The sequence below is a fragment of the Macaca mulatta genome, chromosome 1 (assembly GCF_049350105.2).
Source record: "Macaca mulatta isolate MMU2019108-1 chromosome 1, T2T-MMU8v2.0, whole genome shotgun sequence".
Lineage (NCBI taxonomy): Eukaryota > Metazoa > Chordata > Mammalia > Primates > Cercopithecidae > Macaca > Macaca mulatta.
The window spans coordinates 95,812,818-95,826,425 of NC_133406.1; positions in this window are offsets into that span (position 1 = coordinate 95,812,818).

Genomic DNA, 13,608 nt, shown 5'->3' on the forward strand with positions numbered 1-13,608 from the left:
CTTTCTCTTTGTTATCTTAGGATATTTCCTTTGGCCCTGTAGTCTTCAAAAGGATCCGAAATATCTGTTCTCAGATTCCACTGAAATAAGGCTAGCAAAGAGGTCCACGAAATACAGATGTAACTCTGTGAGATGAATTAACAGAACACTAAGCAGTTTCTCAGAAAGCTTCTTTCCAGATTTCATCTGAGGATATTTCCTTTTTCACCATAGCCCTCTATGGGCTTCCAAATATCACTTTGCCAATTCCACAAGAACTGTCTTAGCGAAAGGCTTCTTGAGGGGAAAGCTGTAACTCTGTGAGATGATTTCACAGAACACAAAGAAGTTTCTCAGAAAGCTTCTTTCTCTTTGTTATCGGAGGATATTTCATTTGTCCCTATAGTCTTCAAAGGGATCCGAAATATCTGTTCTCAGATTCCACAGAAATAAGGCTAGCAAAGAGGTCCACGAAATACAGATGTAACTCTGTGAGGTGAATTTACAGAACACTAAGCAGTTTCTCAGAAAGCTTCTTTCCAGATTTCATCTGAGGATATTTCCTTTTTCACCATAGCCCTCTATGGGCTTCCAAATATCACTTTGTCAATTCCACAAGAACTGTCTTAGCGAAAGGCTTCTTGAGGGGACAGCTGTAACTCTGTGAGATGATTTCACAGAACACAAAGAAGTTTCTCAGAAAGCTTCTTTCTCTTTGTTATCGGAGGATATTTCCTTTGGCCCTATAGTCTTCAAAGGGATCCGAAATATCTGTTCTCAGATTCCACAGAAATAAGGCTAGCAAAGAGATCCACGAAATACAGATGTAACTCTGTGAGATGAATTCACAGAACACTAAGCAGTTTCTCAGAAAGCTTCTTTCCAGATTTCATCTGAGGATATTTCGTTTTTCACCCTAGCCCTCTATGGGCTTCCAAATATCACTTTGCCAATTCCACAAGAACTGTCTTAGCGAAAGGCGTCTTCAGGGAAAAGCTGTAACTCTGTGAGATGATTTCACAGAACACAAAGAAGATTCTCAGAAAGCTTCTTTCTCTTTGTTATCGGAGGATATTTCCTTTGGCCCTGTAGTCTTCAAAAGGATCCGAAATATCTGTTCTCAGATTCCACTGAAATAAGGCTAGCAAAGAGGTCCACGAAATACAGATGTAACTCTGTGAGATGAATTAACAGAACACTAAGCAGTTTCTCAGAAAGCTTCTTTCCAGATTTCATCTGAGGATATTTCCTTTTTCACCATAGCCCTCTACGGGCTTCCAAATATCACTTTGCAAATTCCACAAGAACTGTCTTAGCGAAAGGCTTCTTGAGGGGAAAGCTGTAACTCTGTGAGATGATTTCACAGAACACAAAGAAGTTTCTCAGAAAGCTTCTTTCTCTTTGTTATCGGAGGATATTTCCTTTGGCCCTATAGTCTTCAAAGGGATCCGAAATATCTGTTCTCAGATTCCACAGAAATAAGGCTAGCAAAGAGATCCACGAAATACACATGTAACTCTGTGAGATGAATTAACAGAACACTAAGCAGTTTCTCAGAAAGCTTCTTTCCAGATTTCATCTGAGGATATTTCCTTTTTCACCATAGCCCTCTATGGGCTTCCAAATATCACTTTGCAAATTCCACAAGAACTGTCTTAGCGAACGGCTTCTTGAGGGGAAAGCTGTAACTCTGTGAGGTGATTTCACAGAACACAAAGAAGTTTCTCAGAAAGCTTCTTTCTCTTTGTTATCGGAGGATATTTCCTTTGTCCCTATAGTCTTCAAAGGGATCCGAAATATCTGTTCTCAGATTCCACAGAAATAAGGCTAGCAAAGAGGTCCACGAAATACAGATGTAACTCTGTGAGGTGAATTTACAGAACACTAAGCAGTTTCTCAGAAAGCTTCTTTACAGATTTCATCTGAGGATATTTCCTTTTTCACCATAGCCCTCTATGGGCTTCCAAATATCACTTTGTCAATTCCACAAGAACTGTCTTAGCGAAAGGCTTCTTGAGGGGACAGCTGTAACTCTGTGAGATGATTTCACAGAACACAAAGAAGTTTCTCAGAAAGCTTCTTTCTCTTTTTTATCGGAGGATATTTCCTTTGGCCCTATAGTCTTCAAAGGGATCCGAAATATCTGTTCTCAGATTCCACAGAAATAAGGCTAGCAAAGAGATCCACGAAATACAGATGTAACTCTGTGAGATGAATTAACAGAACACTAAGCAGTTTCTCAGAAAGCTTCTTTCCAGATTTCATCTGAGGATATTTCCTTTTTCACCATAGCCCTCTATGGGCTTCCAAATATCACTTTGCAAATTCCACAAGAACTGTCTTAGCGAAAGGCTTCTTGAGGGGAAAGCTGTAACTCTGTGAGATGATTTCACAGAACACAAAGAAGTTTCTCAGAAAGCTTCTTTCTCTTTGTTATCGGAGGATATTTCCTTTGGCCCTATAGTCTTCAAAGGGATCCGAAATATCTGTTCTCAGATTCCACAGAAATAAGGCTAGCAAAGAGATCCACGAAATACAGATGTAACTCTGTGAGATGAATTAACAGAACACTAAGCAGTTTCTCAGAAAGCTTCTTTCCAGATTTCATCTGAGGATATTTCGTTTTTCACCCTAGCCCTCTATGGGCTTCCAAATATCACTTTGCCAATTCCACAAGAACTGTCTTAGCGAAAGGCGTCTTCAGGGAAAAGCTGTAACTCTGTGAGATGATTTCACAGAACACAAAGAAGATTCTCAGAAAGCTTCTTTCTCTTTGTTATCGGAGGATATTTCCTTTGGCCCTGTAGTCTTCAAAAGGATCCGAAATATCTGTTCTCAGATTCCACTGAAATAAGGCTAGCAAAGAGGTCCACGAAATACAGATGTAACTCTGTGAGATGAATTCACAGAACACTAAGCAGTTTCTCAGAAAGCTTCTTTCCAGATTTCATCTGAGGATATTTCCTTTTTCACCATAGCCCTCTACGGGCTTCCAAATATCACTTTGCAAATTCCACAAGAACTGTCTTAGCGAAAGGCTTCTTGAGGGGAAAGCTGTAACTCTGTGAGATGATTTCACAGAACACAAAGAAGTTTCTCAGAAAGCTTCTTTCTCTTTGTTATCGGAGGATATTTCCTTTGGCCCTATAGTCTTCAAAGGGATCCGAAATATCTGTTCTCAGATTCCACAGAAATAAGGCTAGCAAAGAGATCCACGAAATACACATGTAACTCTGTGAGATGAATTAACAGAACACTAAGCAGTTTCTCAGAAAGCTTCTTTCCAGATTTCATCTGAGGATATTTCCTTTTTCACCATAGCCCTCTATGGGCTTCCAAATATCACTTTGCAAATTCCACAAGAACTGTCTTAGCGAACGGCTTCTTGAGGGGAAAGCTGTAACTCTGTGAGATGATTTCACAGAACACAAAGAAGTTTCTCAGAAAGCTTCTTTCTCTTTGTTATCGGAGGATATTTCCTTTGTCCCTATAGTCTTCAAAGGGATCCGAAATATCTGTTCTCAGATTCCACAGAAATAAGGCTAGCAAAGAGGTCCACGAAATACAGATGTAACTCTGGGAGGTGAATTTACAGAACACTAAGCAGTTTCTCAGAAAGCTTCTTTCCAGATTTCATCTGAGGATATTTCCTTTTTCACCATAGCCCTCTATGGGCTTCCAAATATCACTTTGTCAATTCCACAAGAACTGTCTTAGCGAAAGGCTTCTTGAGGGGACAGCTGTAACTCTGTGAGATGATTTCACAGAACACAAAGAAGTTTCTCAGAAAGCTTCTTTCTCTTTTTTATCGGAGGATATTTCCTTTGGCCCTATAGTCTTCAAAGGGATCCGAAATATCTGTTCTCAGATTCCACAGAAATAAGGCTAGCAAAGAGATCCACGAAATACAGATGTAACTCTGTGAGATGAATTAACAGAACACTAAGCAGTTTCTCAGAAAGCTTCTTTCCAGATTTCATCTGAGGATAATTCCTTTTTCACCATAGCCCTCTATGGGCTTCCAAATATCACTTTGCCAATTCCACAAGAACTGTCTTAGCGAAAGGCTTCTTGAGGGGAAAGCTGTAACTCTGTGAGATGATTTCACAGAACACAAAGAAGTTTCTCAGAAAGCTTCTTTCTCTTTGTTATCGGAGGATATTTCATTTGTCCCTATAGTCTTCAAAGGGATCCGAAATATCTGTTCTCAGATTCCACAGAAATAAGGCTAGCAAAGAGATCCACGAAATACACATGTAACTCTGTGAGATGAATTAACAGAACACTAAGCAGTTTCTCAGAAAGCTTCTTTCCAGATTTCATCTGAGGATATTTCCTTTTTCACCATAGCCCTCTATGGGCTTCCAAATATCACTTTGCAAATTCCACAAGAACTGTCTTAGCAAAAGGCTTCTTGAGGGGAAAGCTGTAACTCTGTGAGATGATTTCACAGAACACAAAGAAGTTTCTCAGAAAGCTTCTTTCTCTTTGTTATCGGAGGATATTTCCTTTGGCCCTATAGTCTTCAAAGGGATCCGAAATATCTGTTCTCAGATTCCACAGAAATAAGGCTAGCAAAGAGATCCACGAAATACAGATGTAACTCTGTGAGATGAATTAACAGAACACTAAGCAGTTTCTCAGAAAGCTTCTTTCCAGATTTCATCTGAGGATATTTCGTTTTTCACCCTAGCCCTCTATGGGCTTCCAAATATCACTTTGCCAATTCCACAAGAACTGTCTTAGCGAAAGGCGTCTTCAGGGAAAAGCTGTAACTCTGTGAGATGATTTCACAGAACACAAAGAAGATTCTCAGAAAGCTTCTTTCTCTTTGTTATCGGAGGATATTTCCTTTGGCCCTGTAGTCTTCAAAAGGATCCGAAATATCTGTTCTCAGATTCCACTGAAATAAGGCTAGCAAAGAGGTCCACGAAATACAGATGTAACTCTGTGAGATGAATTCACAGAACACTAAGCAGTTTCTCAGAAAGCTTCTTTCCAGATTTCATCTGAGGATATTTCCTTTTTCACCATAGCCCTCTACGGGCTTCCAAATATCACTTTGCAAATTCCACAAGAACTGTCTTAGCGAAAGGCTTCTTGAGGGGAAAGCTGTAACTCTGTGAGATGATTTCACAGAACACAAAGAAGTTTCTCAGAAAGCTTCTTTCTCTTTGTTATCGGAGGATATTTCCTTTGGCCCTATAGTCTTCAAAGGGATCCGAAATATCTGTTCTCAGATTCCACAGAAATAAGGCTAGCAAAGAGATCCACGAAATACACATGTAACTCTGTGAGATGAATTAACAGAACACTAAGCAGTTTCTCAGAAAGCTTCTTTCCAGATTTCATCTGAGGATATTTCCTTTTTCACCATAGCCCTCTATGGGCTTCCAAATATCACTTTGCAAATTCCACAAGAACTGTCTTAGCGAACGGCTTCTTGAGGGGAAAGCTGTAACTCTGTGAGATGATTTCACAGAACACAAAGAAGTTTCTCAGAAAGCTTCTTTCTCTTTGTTATCGGAGGATATTTCCTTTGTCCCTATAGTCTTCAAAGGGATCCGAAATATCTGTTCTCAGATTCCACAGAAATAAGGCTAGCAAAGAGGTCCACGAAATACAGATGTAACTCTGGGAGGTGAATTTACAGAACACTAAGCAGTTTCTCAGAAAGCTTCTTTCCAGATTTCATCTGAGGATATTTCCTTTTTCACCATAGCCCTCTATGGGCTTCCAAATATCACTTTGTCAATTCCACAAGAACTGTCTTAGCGAAAGGCTTCTTGAGGGGACAGCTGTAACTCTGTGAGATGATTTCACAGAACACAAAGAAGTTTCTCAGAAAGCTTCTTTCTCTTTTTTATCGGAGGATATTTCCTTTGGCCCTATAGTCTTCAAAGGGATCCGAAATATCTGTTCTCAGATTCCACAGAAATAAGGCTAGCAAAGAGATCCACGAAATACAGATGTAACTCTGTGAGATGAATTAACAGAACACTAAGCAGTTTCTCAGAAAGCTTCTTTCCAGATTTCATCTGAGGATAATTCCTTTTTCACCATAGCCCTCTATGGGCTTCCAAATATCACTTTGCCAATTCCACAAGAACTGTCTTAGCGAAAGGCTTCTTGAGGGGAAAGCTGTAACTCTGTGAGATGATTTCACAGAACACAAAGAAGTTTCTCAGAAAGCTTCTTTCTCTTTGTTATCGGAGGATATTTCCTTTGGCCCTATAGTCTTCAAAGGGATCCGAAATATCTGTTCTCAGATTCCACAGAAATAAGGCTAGCAAAGAGATCCACGAAATACACATGTAACTCTGTGAGATGAATTAACAGAACACTAAGCAGTTTCTCAGAAAGCTTCTTTCCAGATTTCATCTGAGGATATTTCCTTTTTCACCATAGCCCTCTATGGGCTTCCAAATATCACTTTGCAAATTCCACAAGAACTGTCTTAGCAAAAGGCTTCTTGAGGGGAAAGCTGTAACTCTGTGAGATGATTTCACAGAACACAAAGAAGTTTCTCAGAAAGCTTCTTTCTCTTTGTTATCGGAGGATATTTCCTTTGGCCCTATAGTCTTCAAAGGGATCCGAAATATCTGTTCTCAGATTCCACAGAAATAAGGCTAGCAAAGAGATCCACGAAATACAGATGTAACTCTGTGAGATGAATTAACAGAACACTAAGCAGTTTCTCAGAAAGCTTCTTTCCAGATTTCATCTGAGGATATTTCGTTTTTCACCCTAGCCCTCTATGGGCTTCCAAATATCACTTTGCCAATTCCACAAGAACTGTCTTAGCGAAAGGCGTCTTCAGGGAAAAGCTGTAACTCTGTGAGATGATTTCACAGAACACAAAGAAGATTCTCAGAAAGCTTCTTTCTCTTTGTTATCGGAGGATATTTCCTTTGGCCCTGTAGTCTTCAAAAGGATCCGAAATATCTGTTCTCAGATTCCACTGAAATAAGGCTAGCAAAGAGGTCCACGAAATACACATGTAACTCTGTGAGATGAATTAACAGAACACTAAGCAGTTTCTCAGAAAGCTTCTTTCCAGATTTCATCTGAGGATATTTCCTTTTTCACCATAGCCCTCTACGGGCTTCCAAATATCACTTTGCAAATTCCACAAGAACTGTCTTAGCGAAAGGCTTCTTGAGGGGAAAGCTGTAACTCTGTGAGATGATTTCACAGAACACAAAGAAGTTTCTCAGAAAGCTTCTTTCTCTTTGTTATCGGAGGATATTTCCTTTGGCCCTATAGTCTTCAAAGGGATCCGAAATATCTGTTCTCAGATTCCACAGAAATAAGGCTAGCAAAGAGATCCACGAAATACACATGTAACTCTGTGAGATGAATTAACAGAACACTAAGCAGTTTCTCAGAAAGCTTCTTTCCAGATTTCATCTGAGGATATTTCCTTTTTCACCATAGCCCTCTACGGGCTTCCAAATATCACTTTGCAAATTCCACAAGAACTGTCTTAGCGAAAGGCTTCTTGAAAGGAAAGCTGTAACTCTGTGAGATGATTTCACAGAACACAAAGAAGTTTCTCAGAAAGCTTCTTTCTCTTTGTTATCGGAGGATATTTCCTTTGGCCCTATAGTCTTCAAAGGGATCCGAAATATCTGTTCTCAGATTCCACAGAAATAAGGCTAGCAAAGAGATCCACGAAATACACATGTAACTCTGTGAGATGAATTAACAGAACACTAAGCAGTTTCTCAGAAAGCTTCTTTCCAGATTTCATCTGAGGATATTTCCTTTTTCACCATAGCCCTCTATGGGCTTCCAAATATCACTTTGCAAATTCCACAAGAACTGTCTTAGCGAACGGCTTCTTGAGGGGAAAGCTGTAACTCTGTGAGATGATTTCACAGAACACAAAGAAGTTTCTCAGAAAGCTTCTTTCTCTTTGTTATCGGAGGATATTTCCTTTGTCCCTATAGTCTTCAAAGGGATCCGAAATATCTGTTCTCAGATTCCACAGAAATAAGGCTAGCAAAGAGGTCCACGAAATACAGATGTAACTCTGGGAGGTGAATTTACAGAACACTAAGCAGTTTCTCAGAAAGCTTCTTTCCAGATTTCATCTGAGGATATTTCCTTTTTCACCATAGCCCTCTATGGGCTTCCAAATATCACTTTGTCAATTCCACAAGAACTGTCTTAGCGAAAGGCTTCTTGAGGGGACAGCTGTAACTCTGTGAGATGATTTCACAGAACACAAAGAAGTTTCTCAGAAAGCTTCTTTCTCTTTTTTATCGGAGGATATTTCCTTTGGCCCTATAGTCTTCAAAGGGATCCGAAATATCTGTTCTCAGATTCCACAGAAATAAGGCTAGCAAAGAGATCCACGAAATACAGATGTAACTCTGTGAGATGAATTAACAGAACACTAAGCAGTTTCTCAGAAAGCTTCTTTCCAGATTTCATCTGAGGATAATTCCTTTTTCACCATAGCCCTCTATGGGCTTCCAAATATCACTTTGCCAATTCCACAAGAACTGTCTTAGCGAAAGGCTTCTTGAGGGGAAAGCTGTAACTCTGTGAGATGATTTCACAGAACACAAAGAAGTTTCTCAGAAAGCTTCTTTCTCTTTGTTATCGGAGGATATTTCCTTTGGCCCTATAGTCTTCAAAGGGATCCGAAATATCTGTTCTCAGATTCCACAGAAATAAGGCTAGCAAAGAGATCCACGAAATACACATGTAACTCTGTGAGATGAATTAACAGAACACTAAGCAGTTTCTCAGAAAGCTTCTTTCCAGATTTCATCTGAGGATATTTCCTTTTTCACCATAGCCCTCTATGGGCTTCCAAATATCACTTTGCAAATTCCACAAGAACTGTCTTAGCGAAAGGCTTCTTGAGGGAAAAGCTGTAACTCTGTGAGATGATTTCACAGAACACAAAGAAGTTTCTCAGAAAGCTTCTTTCTCTTTGTTATCGGAGGATATTTCCTTTGGCCCTATAGTCTTCAAAGGGATCCGAAATATCTGTTCTCAGATTCCACAGAAATAAGGCTAGCAAAGAGATCCACGAAATACAGATGTAACTCTGTGAGATGAATTAACAGAACACTAAGCAGTTTCTCAGAAAGCTTCTTTCCAGATTTCATCTGAGGATATTTCGTTTTTCACCCTAGCCCTCTATGGGCTTCCAAATATCACTTTGCCAATTCCACAAGAACTGTCTTAGCGAAAGGCGTCTTCAGGGAAAAGCTGTAACTCTGTGAGATGATTTCACAGAACACAAAGAAGATTCTCAGAAAGCTTCTTTCTCTTTGTTATCGGAGGATATTTCCTTTGGCCCTGTAGTCTTCAAAAGGATCCGAAATATCTGTTCTCAGATTCCACTGAAATAAGGCTAGCAAAGAGGTCCACGAAATACAGATGTAACTCTGTGAGATGAATTAACAGAACACTAAGCAGTTTCTCAGAAAGCTTCTTTCCAGATTTCATCTGAGGATATTTCCTTTTTCACCATAGCCCTCTACGGGCTTCCAAATATCACTTTGCAAATTCCACAAGAACTGTCTTAGCGAAAGGCTTCTTGAGGGGAAAGCTGTAACTCTGTGAGATGATTTCACAGAACACAAAGAAGTTTCTCAGAAAGCTTCTTTCTCTTTGTTATCGGAGGATATTTCCTTTGGCCCTATAGTCTTCAAAGGGATCCGAAATATCTGTTCTCAGATTCCACAGAAATAAGGCTAGTAAAGAGATCCACGAAATACACATGTAACTCTGTGAGATGAATTAACAGAACACTAAGCAGTTTCTCAGAAAGCTTCTTTCCAGATTTCATCTGAGGATATTTCCTTTTTCACCATAGCCCTCTATGGGCTTCCAAATATCACTTTGCAAATTCCACAAGAACTGTCTTAGCGAACGGCTTCTTGAGGGGAAAGCTGTAACTCTGTGAGATGATTTCACAGAACACAAAGAAGTTTCTCAGAAAGCTTCTTTCTCTTTGTTATCGGAGGATATTTCCTTTGGCCCTATAGTCTTCAAAGGGATCCGAAATATCTGTTCTCAGATTCCACAGAAGTAAGGCTAGCAAAGAGATCCACGAAATACACATGTAACTCTGTGAGATGAATTAACAGAACACTAAGCAGTTTCTCAGAAAGCTTCTTTCCAGATTTCATCTGAGGATATTTCCTTTTTCACCATAGCCCTCTATGGGCTTCCAAATATCACTTTGCAAATTCCACAAGAACTGTCTTAGCGAAAGGCTTCTTGAGGGGAAAGCTGTAACTCTGTGAGATGATTTCACAGAACACAAAGAAGTTTCTCAGAAAGCTTCTTTCTCTTTGTTATCGGAGGATATTTCCTTTGGCCCTATAGTCTTCAAAGGGATCCGAAATATCTGTTCTCAGATTCCACAGAAATAAGGCTAGCAAAGAGATCCACGAAATACACATGTAACTCTGTGAGATGAATTAACAGAACACTAAGCAGTTTCTCAGAAAGCTTCTTTCCAGATTTCATCTGAGGATATTTCGTTTTTCACCCTAGCCCTCTATGGGCTTCCAAATATCACTTTGCCAATTCCACAAGAACTGTCTTAGCGAAAGGCGTCTTCAGGGAAAAGCTGTAACTCTGTGAGATGATTTCACAGAACACAAAGAAGTTTCTCAGAAAGCTTCTTTCTCTTTGTTATCGGAGGATATTTCTTTTGGCCCTGTATTCTTCAAAGGGATCCGAAATATCTGTTCTCAGATTCCACTGAAATAAGGCTAGCAAAGAGGTCCACGAAATACAGATGTAACTCTGTGCGATGAATTAACAGAACACTAAGCAGTTTCTCAGAAAGCTTCTTTCCAGATTTCATCTGAGGATATTTCCTTTTTCACCATAGCCCTCTACGGGCTTCCAAATATCACTTTGCAAATTCCACAAGAACTGTCTTAGCGAAAGGCTTGTTGAGGGGAAAGCTGTAACTCTGTGAGATGATTTCACAGAACACAAAGAAGTTTCTCAGAAAGCTTCTTTCTCTTTGTTATCGGAGGATATATCCTTTGGCCCTATAGTCTTCAAAGGTATCCGAAATATCTGTTCTCAGATTCCACAGAAATAAGGCTAGCAAAGAGATCCACGAAATACACATGTAACTCTGTGAGATGAATTAACAGAACACTAAGCAGTTTCTCAGAAAGCTTCTTTCCAGATTTCATCTGAGGATATTTCCTTTTTCAACATAGCCCTCTATGGGCTTCCAAATATCACTTTGCAAATTCCACAAGAACTGTCTCAGCGAAAGGCTTCTTGAGGGGAAAGCTGTAACTCTGTGAGATGATTTCACAGAACACAAAGAAGTTTCTCAGAAAGCTTCTTTCTCTTTGTTATCGGAGGATATTTCCTTTGGCCCTATAGTCTTCAAAGGGATCCGAAATATCTGTTCTCAGATTCCACAGAAATAAGGCTAGCAAAGAGATCCACGAAATACACATGTAACTCTGTGAGATGAATTCACAGAACACTCAGCAGTTTCTCAGAAAGCTTCTTTCCAGATTTCATCTGAGGATATTTCCTTTTTCACCATAGCTCTCTATGGGCTTCCAAATATCACTTTGCCAATTCCACAAGAACTGTCTTAGCGAAAGGCTTCTTGAGGGGAAAGCTGTAACTCTGTGAGATGATTTCACAGAACACAAAGAAGTTTCTCAGAAAGCTTCTTTCTCTTTGTTATCGGAGGATATTTCCTTTGGCCCTATAGTCTTCAAAGGGATCCGAAATATCTGTTCTCAGATTCCACAGAAATAAGGCTAGCAAAGAGATCCACGAAATACACATGTAACTCTGTGAGATGAATTAACAGAACACTAAGCAGTTTCTCAGAAAGCTTCTTTCCAGATTTCATCTGAGGATATTTCCTTTTTCACCCTAGCCCTCTATGGGCTTCCAAATATCACTTTGCAAATTCCACAAGAACTGTCTTAGCGAAAGGCTTCTTGAGGGGAAAGCTGTAACTCTGTGAGATGATTTCACAGAACACAAAGAAGTTTCTCAGAAAGCTTCTTTCTCTTTGTTATCGGAGGATATTTCCTTTGGCCCTATAGTCTTCAAAGGGATCCGAAATATCTGTTCTCAGATTCCACAGAAATAAGGCTAGCAAAGAGATCCACGAAATACACATGTAACTCTGTGAGATGAATTAACAGAACACTAAGCAGTTTCTCAGAAAGCTTCTTTCCAGATTTCATCTGAGGATATTTCGTTTTTCACCCTAGCCCTCTATGGGCTTCCAAATATCACTTTGCCAATTCCACAAGAACTGTCTTAGCGAAAGGCGTCTTCAGGGAAAAGCTGTAACTCTGTGAGATGATTTCACAGAACACAAAGAAGTTTCTCAGAAAGCTTCTTTCTCTTTGTTATCGGAGGATATTTCCTTTGGCCCTGTAGTCTTCAAAGGGATCCGAAATATCTGTTCTCAGATTCCACTGAAATAAGGCTAGCAAAGAGGTCCACGAAATACAGATGTAACTCTGTGAGATGAATTCACAGAACACTAAGCAGTTTCTCAGAAAGCTTCTTTCCAGATTTCATCTGAGGATATTTCCTTTTTCACCATAGCCCTCTACGGGCTTCCAAATATCACTTTGCAAATTCCACAAGAACTGTCTTAGCGAAAGGCTTCTTGAGGGGAAAGCTGTAACTCTGTGAGATGATTTCAGAGAACACAAAGAAGTTTCTCAGAAAGCTTCTTTCTCTTTGTTATCGGAGGATATTTCCTATGGCCCTATAGTCTTCAAAGGGATCCGAAATATATGTTCTCAGATTCCACAGAAATAAGGCTAGCAAAGAGATCCACGAAATACAGATGTAACTCTGTGAGATGAATTCACAGAACATTCAGCAGTTTCTCAGAAAGCTTCTTTCCAGATTTCATCTGAGGATATTTCCTTTTTCACCATAGCCCTCTGTGGGCTTCCAAATATCACTTTGCAAATTCCACAACAACTGTCTTAGCGAAAGGATTCTTGAGGGTAAAGCTGTAACTCTGTGAGATGATTTCACAGAACACAAAAAAGTTTCTCAGAAAGCTTCTTTCTCTTTGTTATCGGAGGATATTTCCTTTGGCCCTATAGTCTTCAAAGGGATCCGAAATATCTGTTCTCAGATTCCACAGAAATAAGGCTAGCAAAGAGATCCACGAAACACAGATTTAACTCTGTGAGATGAATTCACAGAACACTAAGCAGTTTCTCAGAAAGCTTCTTTCCAGATTTCATCTGAGGATATTTCCTTTTTCACCCTAGCCCTCTATGGGCTTCCAAATATCACTTTGCCAATTCCACAAGAACTGTCTTAGCGAATGGCGTCTTCAGGGAAAAGCTGTAACTCTGTGAGATGATTTCACAGAACACAAAGAAGTTTCTCAGAAAGCTTCTTTCTCTTTTTTATCGGAGAATATTTCCTTTGGCCCTATAGTCTTCAAAGGGATCCGAAATATCTGTTCTCAGATTCCACTGAAATAAGGCTAGCAAAGAGATCCACGAAATACCGATGTAACTCTGTGAGATGAATTAACAGAACACTAAGCAGTTTCTCAGAAAGCTACTTTCCAGATTTCATCTGAGGATATTTCCTTTTTCACCATAGCCCTCTATGGGCTTCCAA